The sequence below is a fragment of the Vigna umbellata genome, chromosome 10, assembly GCF_029865625.1.
Source record: "Vigna umbellata cultivar VRB3 chromosome 10, Vumbellata_1.0, whole genome shotgun sequence".
Taxonomy (NCBI): domain Eukaryota; kingdom Viridiplantae; phylum Streptophyta; class Magnoliopsida; order Fabales; family Fabaceae; genus Vigna; species Vigna umbellata.
Window position 1 is genome coordinate 4,077,893 of NC_142174.1, and position 17,958 is coordinate 4,095,850.

At 32.5% G+C, this 17,958-nt stretch overlaps 1 long non-coding RNA gene across 1 annotated transcript; it reads right to left on the reverse strand.

Moving 5' to 3' along the window:
• Positions 1-12,275: 12,275 nt before the first annotated feature.
• Positions 12,276-17,145, reverse strand: LOC148191686 (uncharacterized). The gene is made up of 2 exons (XR_015782582.1): positions 16,820-17,145; positions 12,276-12,403 (listed from the first exon to the last, which is right to left on the reverse strand). It is a non-coding gene; the product is annotated as an uncharacterized LOC148191686 (long non-coding RNA).
• Between the last annotated feature and the right edge of the window lie 813 nt (positions 17,146-17,958).

A 17,958-nucleotide genomic window follows, 5' to 3' on the forward strand; every position in this document is an offset into this window, starting at 1 on the left:
AACTTGGACCCCACACCCGAAACATCAATACTTCATGTTATTGTCATTCTTCCAATTTTATTGATAGATATATTCATTGATATCTCATTGATATTAATATTTTTCATGATTTATTTAAATTGAATATGTTGGTTCTTATTTTGATTGGTCATCATGTTGTTGGCTTAAAATATAATTTAATGAATGAACAATACTTGTTTGGTAGGTCACATTTCATGGAAAAAAAAAGTGAAATTAATAAGAAATCATTTCTTATAAAAGGTCGGTCTGTCTTGAACTTTGGTCCTATCAGACCAATCTTAGCCTTTGACTTATGTCAATCTGCCTCAAAGTTGTGTTATGTGTTAAAGTAGAAAACACATTTTAAAGCAGATTAGTACAATACAGTTACGTAAAACAAAAAAAATAGTTCAATTCAATTTGTCTAAACTAATTTTCAGTTCAATTCATTTTGTCTCACCCTAAAAAATATATATTTCTTCTATATTTACCTTTTATTAATATAAATATTTTACTAAATTATAGTTAAAAAAAATAATAATATATTTTTCAATAAAAATAAGAATAAAAAAAGTTTAATTAATTTTGGCTTGTCTTCAACAAACCTCCCAAAAAGGCCGGAGTGAAGTAAAAAGAAATATAAATATATTTTTATTTTCATAAAATTATTGAAATAGACAACCTTGCTTAAAGGAAATAGAATATTTTATCAATTTTATTATAATATAATATAAAATTATTTTTTAGATATTTGCATTTGGTTAAATGTGATACTATTAGAGTTTGTTTGTTAACTTTCAAATTACATTTCTAATAAATAAATATATGTCTTAGTGTTAGATTAATGTCTACTAAGCCTTTATTAATAGAGTCTGATTAATCTTTGACGTTCACTCAATGTAGTAGAGTCCACTTAATGTTAAACATTAATAAAATCTTCTAATAGAATCCACTTAATTTTTAATACAAATGAAGTCAGTTATGTCAACTGTAATGCATCGCAAAATGTTGATATTTTTTTTTAAGAAAGTTAAACATACGTACAACTATTTTTAACTTTTTTAAATAAATAAATATTTGCGTGAGTAAGGGATTAGCGTATGTCCACAAACCCGACACGTCGATTTCATAATAAGACCAAGAAAATGGCGTATGTCCACATAATTTCGTTGAAACGAATTCTCACAACAACCTATAATTTGGCTTCACTTGGATTCTATTTAGTGGTAAGTTCTATTTAGGTGTAATACGTGTATTCTATTTAGTGGTAAGTTCTATTTCGATATTTGTATTTATAAACAAAATAAAAGAAATCTATTATAAATTAAAATGAATTTATAGAAGTAATTTAATTAACTTTTTCAAAATTTTAATTTAACTCATTTTTTGTTTATCATTTTTTTTAAATACTTACAAAGGTCTTATAAAAGAAATTTGATGCTATTTGATTTTTGCTTTGACGGGAAATTAGTCTCTATTTCTGATTGCTATAGATGACTTTGACCATATTATTTGTGAATTTTCCTTTTTAAAAGTTGAAACTTTCGAAAACCTTATAAGTAATTTATCTTAATCAAGACTTATTTATTGGTATTTTAGGTTTAACTTAAAACTAATTTTAAGTAAAAAGTTGTTTGGAGTTTTCATATAAAAAATAGTTTATTTAAAAGCATAACTATTAAAAAAATTTAAATTATTCTGAATTACTATTTTTAATAGCAGTTGTTTAATTGAGATTACTATTAATAAGATCTAAGAATGTATGTAATTAGCGGAGGTTTTATTAACCCATTCAATATGTATATTTTAATCAGAAAATCACGTTTAATATTGAATTTAGTTATTTAAAAAAAGTTTTCGTTAATTTTTTTTCTATATATATCTTTATTAAAGGTTCAAATACTAAATTTGATTTTTATTTTTGTTCATTTTATTCAATTTAATTTTGATAATTGTTTTTATTTAAATATAATAACTTTGTTCTAGTCTAAATTGAGAACAAATTTAAATTTTATATAATTATTAAACTAATATTTTTATTAAAATTCAGATTTTTTAAAATATTATTAATTTAGGATTATAATTGATTTAAAATAACAATGAAAATTTTAAAAGGGTTAAAAAGTGTAGAGTGAAACTATTTCTTTATCTTAACGTCTTAAAATTTTAAATCAATGTTAGTCTTTGTTCTTAAAATTTTTATTCTAATTTTACACCTCATCCTAAACTAAAAAAATTTAATAAAAATATTAATATAAAAATTATATAAATAATAAATTTGTTTTCAATTTCAAAAAAGACAAAGTTGTTAATTTTTTTAAAAAATTGAGACTAAATTGAAAGAAATTAACATATATAGATATTAAATTGAATATAAAATATTCATTCTCACATGTATTACTAACTTACATGATATTAGCTTGACACAAGGATAGTTTTTTTAAATTAAAAAAAGAACACAAAATAACTGTGGTTGAACAAATTAACGAACATTGAGAATAAATTTTTAAAAAAATTATTATGACTAAATTAAATAAATTCAATGAAAATAAGGACATAAGCCTTTTTTTAAATTACCCAAATAAACCTTTTGCATATTTAGTTACCAAAATACACCTTTTCTTATTTTGACCAACTTTTTTTTTTATTTGAGTTATTTTAGTTCTTAATTTTAGGGCTGTATCCTAATAATTAAACTTTTTTACCTAATTGCCAAGTTCCATCTAACATTATTTGCAATATTATAAAATATAATTATAAACAATTATGATTGTTATTTTAAAATTACGATAACATTAAAATAATAAAATGTGAAAGGTAAACATTGAAATACAAGTTTTAAAAAGTTTATTTCTATTATTATTTAGTTAATTACAAGAATTTCCCAGAAATATATCCAATTGCTAAAAGAAGCAATATTTTTTTCATCATCTTCAAAAATAATTAGCCAAATGGATTTAAATATAAACTATAGAATTTAATAATTTAATATTAATTAAAATTAAGTGTTTTTATAATTTAAATTTAATATTTAATAAAAATTAATATTAAATTTTGTTTTTAAATTTATTTGGAATAAGAATTATTAGTATTACTAATTATTTATTTAAAATTTAATTTACTATAAAATAAATTAGGAAAATAATAAACCATATTAATTATTCATTTAAAACATTAAAGTTAATTATATTTTACTATATAAAAATGTTTGTATAAATTTTATTACTTAAATTTGTTATTGTTAGAAGAAGTACATTTTGATAATTTATTCTTTATACAAGAGAAATGTATAAAAAAGGATCGATGATGTGTGTGTGATGATTATTTTTTTATTATGATAATAGAAAAAGTTTAAATATGCCATAGATCTTTAACATGAAAAAATAATTAAATTGTACCTTTATGTCTTTCAAAGAACATGATTTCTTGAAGGTTCCGTATGTTAACATAATATTCAAACATGTCGGTCACATGAATCAATTTTCACGTGATTTTACGGGTGTGTTGTAATAAATTAAATTATTAATTATATTATAAACTTATTAAAGGATTTGTATAAAGAGCTTATACTAATAGACAATACAACTTAATCATACATAATATATAAATACACAGATTTACATAAAGAGTATTAAAATTAAAAATTAGCAAAATCTGTACTTTTTTTAGTTGTTTTTTCTGTATCTGTTTTTATATTTAGTTATGGTACATAATGTAATTTAGAAAAAAAAATGTGAAATATTGAAACAAATTTTCAATATAGTAAAATACATGAAAGAATTAATAAATCACAATAATTTAAATTTATTCAAAAGTTTAACTGCAATAATCATATAAAACACGTAAGGATATGTACATCATTCAACAAGCGAAATATTAATTGAAATAACACGCAAATTTTAGAAAGAGGAGTGAAATAGAGTTTGAATTTTTTCATAGAATAGTGTTAGACATTGTTTGCGGTAAGTGTTTGAATAGATAAGTATTTTTGAAAGCATTTAGAAACATAGTAAAAAGATGGTAGAGATGAAAACTTGCTTTATTCTTAAAGGATTTTACTAACTTTAACAACTTACAAACGAGTTTTACCACCTTATTTACAACAGGTCAACCGGCTAAATACTGTTTAACTACCCTAAAGTTAAACAAACCGAGTGTTTTAAATCACTCCTGATTATCCAAAAACAAATGTATGTTTACTAACAAGTATGGATGAAAAATTCTCTTAGAAAGAATATGATCAAAACAATATAGATTTGGAAGACTTGTTACAGAGAAGTATTCTCAAAGTGTAGAATGAAAGAGAGAGTATTTAGTAGCGTAAGAATATGTTCAATAATTGATCTTCTTCTCTTTTCCATGCAGTCTTCAATGAACATAGAAAAAAATTGTTACTCTCAAAGCATTGACTTTTGAAAAAGTTGTTATAGTCTTTTGTAACCTGTTAGACACCACTATGCTTCTATAGAGAAAAACTATGTTGTTATACGGATGACCAAACATAAAGCAATAAGGAAACATTCCTATAATGTCTTTGTATGTCTTAAATTTTTTTTGGATCAACACAATTTTGAATAAAGCACGTTGTCCTTGATAGGATCTACAAAGATAAAGAATGACTACACAATAAACAAAATAATCATTCATGCACTAGTACAATAAAGGGATATGGCATCAATTATTTTTATTTATAGGCATCGGTTTTACAACCGAGACATATATGGACGAGGTAAAATGGCGTAGGCTTTATACCTCGGTTCAGAACTGGGGTAAAATGAAACAAGATTATGCCTCGGTTCTTAGATAACCGAGGCAATAACATGTTTCTTTTTTTATTTTTTTAGCATCGTTCTTTCTTCTCGGTATTTTTTTTTAGCTATCATCATCCTCTGTTCTGTTCTCAGTTTTTTAGCTATCATCATCCTCTGTTCTATTCAGCCTCCGGTGAAGTCCAACAGCAGCTTGGCCGCAGCCCAACAGCATGTTCTTGCTCATTCTCACTCAACCTCAATTCCTCTTCATAGCAAGTAAAACAGAAGCAGAACACGAACAACAATTTCCCTAAAAGAATTTTCCCAATTAAAAACCTTAACTTTCTCAAACAGAACCCTAATCCCAATCAAGGAAAACCAGAGAACAAAAGAAACCCTAAAATCAAAACACCCCTCTGATCTCGCCTCTGAACCTGACTCCAACCCCGACTACCGCCCCCACCGCCTTGGATCCAAGACTGCCCGCAACCGATTCGCACTCCCCACCTGCTCCCTCAAGCCGCTAGCTCCACCACCACAACCACTTCAGGCGCCGTCGTGCGAAGTTGCGAAGCACGACATCGATTTCTGGAAAAGCTGGCCATTTGGGTTTGATCACGGAAGGTGACGGTGGTTGGGAAAGGGACCCACGGGGGCAAGAGAATCCACGACTGGCGGAGGCACCACGGCCGGCGCTGGCGTCGCGTTGCTAGGGTCCAGGACGGGGAGCGGCAGCACGGGAAAAGCAGCAGGAGCGGCAGCACAGGGAGCGGCAACACGGACGATGAAGGGTTGTTTAAAGAATGAAGGGAGGAAGAAGAGTAGTAATAATGGAAGGGTTTGGTGGTAGCAGGAGAGGCAACCCCTTATGCCTCGGTTCTGCTATTAACCGAGTCCCTAGCTTAAAAGGTGCCTCGTGCACTGGAAAAGATGTCTCGTGCACTGGAAAAGGTGCAGGTCCTTATGCCTCGGTTCTGTATCAACCGAAGCAGTATAAAATTTTTATTTTTTATGTCTCGGTTCTTTGTACACCCGAAGCATATAATTTTATCTTAATTTCAAAATTGCCACCGCGTCTTAAATACTTCGGTTTTTATGAAACCGCGACATATATGACGAGTTAAAAAAACGTTTTTTTACTAGTGATGCATTGGATGTAAACATAACATTGTTTATTATAGCGTTTAGGATAGTTCGTTTACTAGCATTTAGGATAGTTTGTTTAATATAATGTTTAGCGTATTTTCCTAGATAATTAATGTAATGAACACTATTTTGCTAAACTTTAAAATAAAGGTTTTTTAAAAGATTTTGTCTTAACAATTTTTCGCTTTTTAATGTTTTACTAATACTATGCAAAGTATAACGCAGAATAGGGTTGAATAAATTTGATCATGAAACATTTATCATACTAGTCATTCCGCTAGTCGTTTAGGCATATAGAATATCATAAGCAAATAATAGATATATGTACAAATGATAAATGACTTCTCATAAGTCAGTTCAGAGCAACAGTTGATAAAAATGCTAAGTAAATAATGTTTATAGCAGATAACTTATCAACACAAAAAAAAAAATTCAAAGCACCACAAAAGTATAAGCCGGAAGAAAATTATCAAAGGAAAAAAAGAATTCATACAGAACGTGTAACACACCAATTTTTGTAGTCACTAAAATTCCTTCAACATAAATTTTTTTGCAATAACAATTAAATACTTGAAATTGAATCTAACACAATTCAAAATACCAATTACATAACCATTCTTAAGTGTAGGTTCTAAAATACATAACTGAATAAAACTTATTTAAAAGAAATAACAAAATAAACTTTATAAAATTTTCGTTGAAAGTTTATCTCATCTCTAGCATGTCTACATATAGCACTTGAAGTATCTGCATTAACATCTGCTCTGTATAACACAAACGTTATACAAACATCATCACACACACTCTTGGTACTTAACAACCTTGCTAAGATTTCTCAACTCAATAAAATTCAATTGTTAATGTTTTAATTCTCTTAGTTCAAACTATATCTCTCAACGAGAAGATTTGAATACTACAAAGTAGCCTAAACACTCGTAGGTGTTTTTCTCTTCTCTTTTACAATAGTAAGCAATTTGACAATGAAGCTCGAGAGTATTTCTTTCTCTTTTTCTCTTCTCTTCTCTTTTCTTCAGCTCAAATGTATTCTTTTCCTTGAGCTCTTTTTCTTTCTCTCTTTAGAATGGTTTTATCGTTGTAAGCTCTTCTTTCTTAAGATATTCTCTTAAGCTATCCTTTTGATTTTCTTCTTTAAAGATCTTCTATTTATAGGCTTCATGGATATTTTTCCGTGAGACTGAGTTTGTAGTTTATAACCTTGATACTTGTGTGTTCTCTTTCTTCTTTTCACAGCAATCGTTGTATAAGTCAACTTTGTCAAAGCAGGCATACGTTTTTAATCCTTTGCTTGAAGTAGGTTGTACGATCTTTTTAGACTTTGCTTTAAGTGAGGAACATTTCGTGAATATTTCTTTTGTCTCTATACATACAGATTTGCCTAAGGATAAATCTGTATGTAATTACATATAGATAAATCCGCATGTAATCTGCCTACCCAGTTACATACAAATTTATCCGTATATAACTAGGTAGGCAGATTGTAATATCAGATCTAATACAAAGACCCCACATACTTATAAAACCATTAATCAAAGTAAACATTTTGCAATAGATAATTTGTATATAATATTTAAGAAATAGTCATTAATCAAATAATATCATCATACAACAATATTCATACATAAAGGATTAGTATCTTATAAAATACAAATCTCTAGCCAGCCATGTACAAGTCAAAGATTTCCAAAGATGAATAAATAAAACCTAGAATACCTAGAATTCTCTAATACTAATAGTGCTTTAGAATACCTAGAATTCTCTAATACTAATAGTGCTTCAATGTGTCAGCTTCTTTTAACAAGTTAGTATAGGTTGTTTTGGTTGAGCTTAAGCTGATTTCTCATTTCCAGCATAGGCAACAACAGATCACAAGACTGGTTCTACAAGCTTCCAAATGTGTTCTTCTATCATTACTTAATTGGCAGCAACAAATCACAAGACTGGTTCAACAAGCTTCCAAATGTGTTTTCCAATCACTACTTAAATTGCATTGCTTCAAGTCTACCTATCCAAAGATTCCATAAAAACATGCTAGAAAACACTGACTTTTTGTGAAAAAACATGTCAAAGCTTTATTAGCTGTATAAACTAATGAAAAATGTCAACTCTTTTTCTGTGTCTCAAATTGTGCTATTAACAGAGTTGAATCAGGATTGTGTGGAAGAATTTAAAAGAACTTCACTGAATAAGAACACTGCCATTGATATTTCTTTCCGGAACAATTCTTAAACCACAATCATTCCACTGACAGATTCAAAATTATACCATCCAAAAAAGAAATATCACATGAAATTAAAGCGAAAAAACTGAAATTAAATTAGAGATATGAGAAATAAAAAGTAAGAAATCCCAGGTGAATGTTTCTGGTAGATTTTGTGCTTAAAACCTAAATAAACTCTGACTTCAAAAATAATATATATATATATATATATATATATATATATATATATATAATTGAGCACGTGCTCCAGAAGATAATATGTGTATTTTTTCAAATTATGCTTGAAAAAGTAGAACTAATATGCAGACAAGCACACCAAACAAATATTTATATATATAGTACCTCAGATCATTTCCAATCAGTATAGAATAACAAAAATGTATTTTACATGGTTTTGGGGCTCACTGAAACTGCGCCACTACAACTATTGTGACCTCATTGGCCAGCACTTCTCTTCCTTGTTGATTTTTTATTCTTTAAGAATCTTGCAAATTTTATTTCTCTGTTTGTAAGCTTTGGTGCTCTATTTTTTTAATTCTGGCATTAATTTCCATTTGCTGCTATACGTAGTTTCAACTAGTAATTTATAGAATATAGTCTAGTTTCAACTACTACATTGTATTTTCAATTCCATTTTAGCATAATAGACTTGTCTCAATCATCTTATTAGGTTCTAAACTCTTTAAAAAAGTTCCTTTTTCTTAATCATATAACTCACCATTAGCATTCATCTCGTCAGGACATATTAGCTATAATTTAGGTTACATTGGCCAATTCTCAATTCTGCATCTATTTCACTTGTTCGGTTGTATTACCTATTCATAAACACCATTTTAAGCTTCAAATCATCACATGCACATTAGAATTTCAGGGTTTAAGAATCTGTTTTCAAGCCAGAAAATATGCAGTAAAAAGCTATCATTTTGGGCTTCCACATAGAAATTTCAATTATGCATTCATTTTCCAGCATTAGGTATCATAATTCATACATAATAGTCATTTTAGATTTGCTTAGGCATTTATACGATTACTTCTGCATTGCATCCACATTCTGCACCAAAAGTTCCAATTAAGAAACTGTTATATCTATTTTAGGCTTCATATCTTTTTTATCTTTTACATTACATTATTATTATTATTATCATAGTATTTATCGCATTGTCATTATTTTCTGTTTCTATTCTCCAAATTATCTGTTTTATTGACCATCAAACCGTGACAGGGTTGTAATTATGATTTAAACAATTAAAGAAATTAAAAAAAAAGTACGCCCATCACATTTATCCAACAATTATAAAAACTTTACTTTCATTAACAAAAATATATGTGTAGCCACAGTAGCATGCGATCAAAGGATGAGATAACAAATGATTATAAAGTCAAATCCAGAATGACTAAAATAGAAAAAACCTACAACAGCAGAATAAGTTGAAAGGGTCAATAAGTTTATATATATATATATATATATATATATATATATATATATAAAAGAATAAACATATAAGATAAAAATTATATTATAAAATTACTCAACGTGACTTATTTTAGCAAAACTATTGAAGAAAAAATCTTCTATCCATTTGCACTTTTCTTAAGCAAGCATTTCACCTACCTTTTCTTTGATGTTTGAGTCTCTGATGATTTGAGCTCTAAAATGCTTATGACTCGGGTTTTGATGCCAAGTGAAATGCCTTGAATTTGGCCACCTCATAATTTAGTGCCTGTTGAGTGAAGGGGCATCAAAATCTGAGAATTGAGAAGTAATTAGAAAATGGTGGAATATTTTATTTTGCACTTTGTTTCTATGCAAAGTTAATGATATAAATAACTTACCTTAATGCAGACTTCAGTCTTGAGAAGCTCATCATCCTTCCCTACAAGCAGTTCCCTAAGCCCCCCATCTTTGTCTTGCAAGCCACCAGCCCTGACTCAGTACAGAAAGTGTGAAAAAATTGGAAAGTAAAAAAAGAGAAATTGAAAGATAAAAATTCAGTATGTAATATATAAATTTTAGACTTAAAGACTAAAAGAATTATCACATTTTGATACTTGCGTGTAAGCCTGACTTAACTATCATGAGAGGGATTTTATCTCCAGTCATACCCTGCAAGAAGATTTTCCTTGCTTCCAATTCATTTGGAATTTTAAATTCGTTTGTTTGGTGTTTATGCTTTAGGTCCTGTGTTCACACCTAAGTTATTTTTTGATTATTAATCCGTTTTAATGTTATTTAATTAAATTTCAAAATATGAGAGTTTTTAAGTATATAAACGATTATTTTAGTGACCATTTTAAAACCTATTTTGTGATAATCGAATAACTTTCTGACTAATCGATTATTAATCTTGCTAATCAATTGTTCCAAATCTTTATGAATCCAAAGAGAAATTTAAAATATAAGATACATGGAATAAAAATTACTTCTAGTCTAAGTCTTATACAACATCCTACACTTATTACAAAAGCTTTTCAAAACAATACAAGTCATCATATGATTTTCTTGCATTTGTGAGTTCTTTGTGATTTGATTTTGGATATCATCAAAACTTTATTACTTCATGATTTTGCTTACACAAGATGTTGCACAACATATGAACAATTTGGGGATACAAGTCATATACGAGTTGATTGAAAAAAAATAGTAATAACCTATACAACTATTAATTACAAATGTTGTTGTGCTGGTTTTTGTAGGAACAAGTTAGAGTGGCACATTCAGAACACAAAAGAAAGATTCAAAAAATTAATGGAAGGTCTTGATAATTTTTCCATTAACACATAACAACAACGTTGGCCTCAATTTTAAAACCCTATGAAATCAGATTTCACAACCAAATGCTAATGCCTATCATTGCAAAGATTTAATGGCTTAATTTGTATAGTTCATTCTTAAAACATAGAACTTACCTCGATTGTAGGGCCTTTCAACAACCTCTCTCGACGCGACATCCTCCATAGACAACAATAACAACAAAAAATGCAACAAGGACCCTCAACCAATATTCCTCAACCAACATCCCTCAAACGCAACACAACCCTCGACAAAGAGCCCTCAATGCAGTAACAGTCTCATGTCATGACAGCGACTTCCGCATAGTATCATCAACGCAATAGGCAGTGTAAGACCTAGGGAAAATGAGGAATATTTTTATTATAGTTTGGTCATGTGAGCATAATGCATTTAATAATCCATATATATGTATGTTTTCTTGTATATTTGTTTTGGAGCCAAAGGGTTTAAACAAGGTTTATATAGTTGCTTTTGTGCCTTTGCGCCATATACTAGTTTGGAATGTGCTGGCTAAGTGTTGGAGGAGTTGGTCTAGTTGTCTTACACGTGGAGACCCCTCTTCAAACCTTGCTAGTGAGACTTTGGGGAATTTATTTTCCAACTGCACGTTGTTGGGCCTTGTGTGGTGCATGACTTGGGATGGGAAACTAGTTTCAACCCAATTTGTTTAAGGGAGTTGCTCCCTCCACCCCCACACGTCTCTTCCTCCACCTCCCCAATTTTCTAAAATGCCAATTATATCCTTCTAAAATGACAATTATATCCTCAAAAGTTAAAATTTTTTATTTTTATTATTTTAATATTTTAATTTATTTAAAACTTCTGATTTACTTCCCTCTGCACCTCTTCCTCTCTTCCATTTCCGTTTACCTTTCTCTCTTCCGTCAAGCTTCTTCTCCATTTCTCCATTTCCGTTTATCATTTTCTCTTCAAGCCTCATCAACCTTTCACTTCTATTTCTCCATTTCTTTCTTCTTACCATATATAACATTTAAAATTATAAATTTAAATATAAATTACCGTAAATAAAATAAACAAATAAAATAAAAACGAAACGTAAAAGGAACACTGCCTCTGGACGGATGACATCCTTCAACGGATGTCAACATCCTTTTAAGGCAAAACGGATGTCGACATCCGTTTCTCCTTAAATGGATGTTGACATCCGTTGAAGGATGTCATCCGTCCAGAGGCAGTGTTCCTTTTAGGTTTCGTTTTTATTTTACTACGTTTTGCGGCTCATGTAAGGATTATAGGCTTGGATATTCAAAGGATTATTGGAAGTATGGGAAGGGTTTAGGGTTTAGATTCAGAGGCAGTTATTTGCTCTGATACCAATTTGTTGGTATCTATAAAAATTATCTCTCTTTATTAAGAAACTTTCAAACTCAAGCTTACATACACAACAATTCACTCTCTTTTCTCACAACACTAAAACTCACATACAACACTCTATTTCTCTCTTCACTCGGCACACTACACAAGCACCATATATTTTTTTCTTTCACTTCCTTGATTTTTATTCACACACACGGTGCTTCTATTTATAATAGAACAAACACTTAATAATCCAAGAAGTAGTGGTAGTGGAGTAGAATGGTGGACACTAGGATTCAAGTAAAATCCAAATTGTAGTGGTATGGTGGGCAACGTAGTGGAGCACAATGGAGATAATGGTTGGAGAAAGTGGAAGACCCATGATGGGTGGTTGGTTGTCCACTAAGTTTATTTTACAAAACTCCTCCATAAACTTAATGGACTTTGTATCCTTCTATCATGCCGATCAACTTCCTTAAGTCTTGAAATGACCTTGTTGGTAATGGTTTCGTGAATATATCTGCAATTTGCTTCTTGCTCTCTACATGTTCAAGTTCCACGCTTCCTTCTTTCAACTTTTCACGGATGAAGTGAAAACGAACATCAATATGCTTGCTTCTCTCATGATTTACCGGGTTCTTTGCTAACTCAATTGCCGATCTATTATCTACCCGGATCAATACCTTTTCTTCTTGCATTATCTCCAAACTTTTCAACAGGTTTCTGAGCCATATTGCATGTCGGACACTCCAGGATGCTGCCACATACTCAGCCTCACATGTGGATAGCGTCACGATGGGTTGCTTCTTTGATAGCCAAGTAAATGCTGTATTTCCCATGAAGAAAACATAGCCAGTTGTGCTCTTTCTATCATCTATATCTCCACACCAATCACTATCTTAGTATCCGCTTTAGTGCTTTCCAATGAGAATACCTTGGCTCCTCCATAAATCGGCTTGTGATTCCTACACTTAGCATCAAGTCTGGTCTTGTATTTGTCAAGTACCTCAGACTTCCAATCAAACTGCGATACCTTGTTGCATCAACTCGATTTCCATCTCCGTGTCTGGACAGTTTTGTTCCAGGTTCCATAGGAGTAGAAACCGGATTGCACTTCATCATCTTTGCTTTCTTCAATATCTCCTCAGCATACTTCTTTTGAGACACAAAAATTCCTTTTGTGCTTTGGTCCACCTCCAAACCAAGAAAGTACTTCATAACACCCAGATCAGTCATCTCAAATTCCTTTTTCATCACCTTCTTAAACTCTACGACCAACTCATTTCTGCTTCCCATGAAGATTAAATCATCTACGTATAGAGCAACGAACAACATATCTCCTTTGTTCTTCTTTAGGTATAGAGCATGCTCATACGGACACTGCTCATAACCATTCTTCTTGAAGTAGGTGTCAATTCTCTCATTCCAGGCTCGAGGAGCTTGTTTCAAGCCATACAATGCTTTCTTCAACTTCAACACTTTTTTTTCTTCACCTCTTCTCATGTAACCGAGAGGTTGCTCTACATAGATCTCTTCTTTTAAAATTCCATTTAGAAATGCTGATTTCACATCCATCTGCTGTATCTTCCATCTGTGTTGTGCTGCTAAAGAAAATAGCAGTCGGATTGTCTCCATTCTTGTTACTGGAGCAAACACTTCATCATAGTCAATTCCTTTTTGCTGTTTATAACCCTTTACCACGAGACGAGCTTTGTAACGTTCCACATCTCCATTTGCATTGATTTTCTTCTTGTATACCCATTTTAAGCCAATTGGTTGAGCTCCTATGGGTAGATCTGTCAGCTCCCAAGTTTCATTTTTTTCAATTGAGCTGATTTCTTCGTCCATTGCTTTCTTCCATCTTCCATCGATCACAGCCTCTTCAAATTTGACATCTTCTGCTCCTGCCAACAAACATATTACATGTACCTCATCAGTGGAGTTGTAAATGTCTTGTAAACTTCGAGATCTAGGTTGCACAGGCTCATCTTCTTCATCAGAATAATTGTTGATTCTCTCAGCTATAGTCTCCAGGTTTCTTTCAGCAGCTTTCTCAGATATTTTTGAGTTCTCTTCTCCAGACTCCGAGCTCCATGAGGACTTCTCCTTCATGTTGTCCCAGCTCCATTCACTTTCCTCATTAACTTGGACATCTCGGCTTACAACAACCTTTTTTGTAATTGGGTTATAAAGTTTGTATGCCTTTGCTTTTTCATCGTAGCCAATAAAAACATATCTCTTGCTTCTGTCTTCAAGTTTGGTTCTGTGCTGAGTAGGAACATGACCATAAGCCATGCTGCCGAAAACCCTAAAATGGCTGACATTCGGCTTTCTCCCACTCCATGCTTCTTGTGGAGTTATTCCATCTAGTTTAGTATGTGGACACCTGTTTTGCACATAAACTGCACATTGTACTGCTTCTGCCCAGAACTTCTTTGGCATATTCTTCCCTTTAAGCATGGTTCGAACCATATCAAGAATGGTCCGATTCTTCCTTTCAGCAACACCATTTTGTTGTGGGGAGTATGGAGCTGTAAGAAATCGTTTTATCCCATGTTGTTCACAGTATTCATTAAACTTTGTTGAAGTGAATTCACCTCCCCTGTCTGATCGGACAGCTTTTATCTGTTTGCTGGTCTCCTTCTCCACCATTAGTCTAAACTTCTTAAATGCATCAAAAGCTTCTGATTTCTCCTTTAAGAAATATACCCAAGTCTTCCGAGAGAAATCATCTATGAACGAAATAAAGTATTTCTTACCACTGAATGAATCAGGAGAGATTGGTCCACACAGATCGGTGTGTATCAGACCGAGTTGTTCTTCTGCCTTGAACTCAGTTGACTTCGGAAACTTAGTCCTCGGATGTTTTCCGAGTACACACTCTTCACAAAACTTCTTTTCAAATTCTACATCAGGTAGTCCGCGTACTAATTGCTTCTCTGATAGTTCAGTCAGACCTCCAAAGTTCAAGTGGCCAAACCGGAAATGCCATACCATAGCTTCGTCCTTCACGTCAAGCTTCAGACACTTGTTTTTCAGAATATTCAGCTCCAACTTATACATCCGGTTTTTCTTCATTTCTACTCGTGCAATCAGACGACCGCTTTTATCTTTCAAATATAGTACTCGATCTTTTATTAGAACTGAGTTGCCTTTTTCCATCATTTGACCCATGCTTAAAATATTACTTTTCAGCTCGGGAACATAGTAGACATCCCTTATTTCTCCAATCCGTCCATCCTTCTGCATGTGTCGGATTGTTCCACGTCCTTTTACAGCCACCTTGGAATCATCTCCAAATGAGACATGTCCGATTTCAACCTTGATGAGTTCGTTGAACAAACTCTGATCTCCGCACATGTGGTTACTTGCCCCCGTGTCTAAGTACCAAACCGAATTGTTTGAACAGTTTGGCACAAGCTCGGCTTCTGGATCTTTTGACATCAATAAGATCCCAATTTCTTCATTGGTTTCCTCAGTAAGAAAATTTGTTTCCTTTTTCTTTTCAGCCTGACAATATTTTTCTATGTGGCCTGGCTTCCCACAATTATAGCAATTTCCTGATCTGCACTCGTTTGCATAGTGGCCAATTTTGCCACACCTGAAGCATTCAATTCCTGACTTAGATCGACCTCCTCGACCTCTTCCTTGACCACGACCACGCCAATTCTGTTGTCTGGTCTGGTTTGTGTCGGCTTCAAATTCACCTCTGCCACGTCCACCTCTGCCACGTGTACCGCGTCCTCGGCCACCTCTTCCTCTTCCTCTAGGATCTTGGCCCTGAGTGTTCCGAGTTCCTCTTAAGTCAAGTTGCACTTGTAGTGCTTGGTCAAGAGGTTCTTTCATTTTTCTTCTCCTTTGTTCATGGGCCTCAAGTGACCCAGTAAGCTCTTCAACTGAGAGTGTTGAGAGGTCCTTCGATTCCTCAATAGCGCAAACTATGCTTTCGAAATCATCTGTTAGTGATCTCAAAATTTTCTCTACCACCCTACTGGCTGGCAATTCCTCTCCATTTTTACAGATTTGATTTGCCACTGCTTCCACCCGAGATATATACTCGGTTACTCTTTCTTTTTCCTCCATTCTCAAACTTTCAAACTCGCCTCTGAGAGTTTGAAGCCTGACTTGCTTGACTCGGTTGTCACCTTTATATACTTTCTCCAGAATCTGCCATGCTTCTTTTGAAGATTTAGCATTTACTATCTTCTCAAAGCCAGATTCATCCACAGCTCGGTACAATATGTATAGAGCTGATTTATCCTTCACACGCGTTTTCTTCAACGCTGCAAGTTGGGCAACCGTCTGTGCTTCATCATCTGTGGGTTCTTCGTACCCACTCTCCACTACATCCCATACGTCTTGGGATCCCAAAAGAGCTCTCATTTGCACACTCCAATTGTCATAATTAACTTTCTTTGACAACTGGGGTAGAGACATACTGTTTGCAAAGTTTGCCATTTCTCACTCTCTTTTTTTTTAACTCGAACACTCAGACTGTGAAAGCTCTGATACCAATTTGTTGGTATCTATAAAAATTATCTCTCTTTATTAAGAAACTTTCAAACTCAAGCTTACATACACAACAATTCACTCTCTTTTCTCACAACACTAAAACTCACATACAACACTCTATTTCTCTCTTCACTCGGCACACTACACAAGCACCATATATTTTTTTCTTTCACTTCCTTGATTTTTATTCACACACACGGTGCTTCTATTTATAATAGAACAAACACTTAATAATCCAAGAAGTAGTGGTAGTGGAGTAGAATGGTGGACACTAGGATTCAAGTAAAATCCAAATTGTAGTGGTATGGTGGGCAACGTAGTGGAGCACAATGGAGATAATGGTTGGAGAAAGTGGAAGACCCATGATGGGTGGTTGGTTGTCCACTAAGTTTATTTTACAATGCATGTGTAACATGATTGTCTTGGTTTGGTGTAATGGGTTTCTTGATGTTCATATGTAAATTCATGAGGTCGATTGTGTTTTGGATTTTGGTAGATTCTTGGCATGAGGTTTTTTACATTTCCAAATGTCTTGCATGGTGCATGGGTTCTAAGGGTTACTTAAACAATAAGGGGTTTGGATTTCTTGTTATGGTGTAGGGGCATATGGTTGGGTTGAGTTTATGTTAAAGGGATTATGCATGTGTAGGTTTAGTTCATGGGTTTAATTTTTAGATAGTTTTGTAATTTGAACATGCAGAGTTGAGTTGCATAATGGTATATATAGTTACGGGTATCATATAAATGAAAGGGTGCTTGGGAGTTTCTTTGTTTTTCACGGTTATGGTGCAGGTACGGGTACAAGGTAATGGGTTTTGGTGGTTTAATGAGTTTTTATGGTTTAAGGTGTTTTTGTGTTCCAATATGGTGGTAATTACGTGAACTTCCGTAGAGTATGTGAGTGGTTGTGCTGGTTTTAAGTTTAATTTTGGTTTGGTTTTGGGCATATGCTATGTGGTGGCCATGGAAATAAGTTAAGGGGCTTAGTTTTACATCTTGCATGTTTCATTCAAGGTTTGCATCTTCCTTTACATGAATGGACAATGACATCTGGGTTTTAAACCTTGATGCATGTGAAATTTACATTAGGTGGGCCATGCATGTAGTCTAAATGGAAATGTATTGTATGACAAAGTTGTGGATTTGAATGGATTGTGGTGTTTCTGTGATGAAACAAAGTTGTGGATTTGAATGGATTAGTG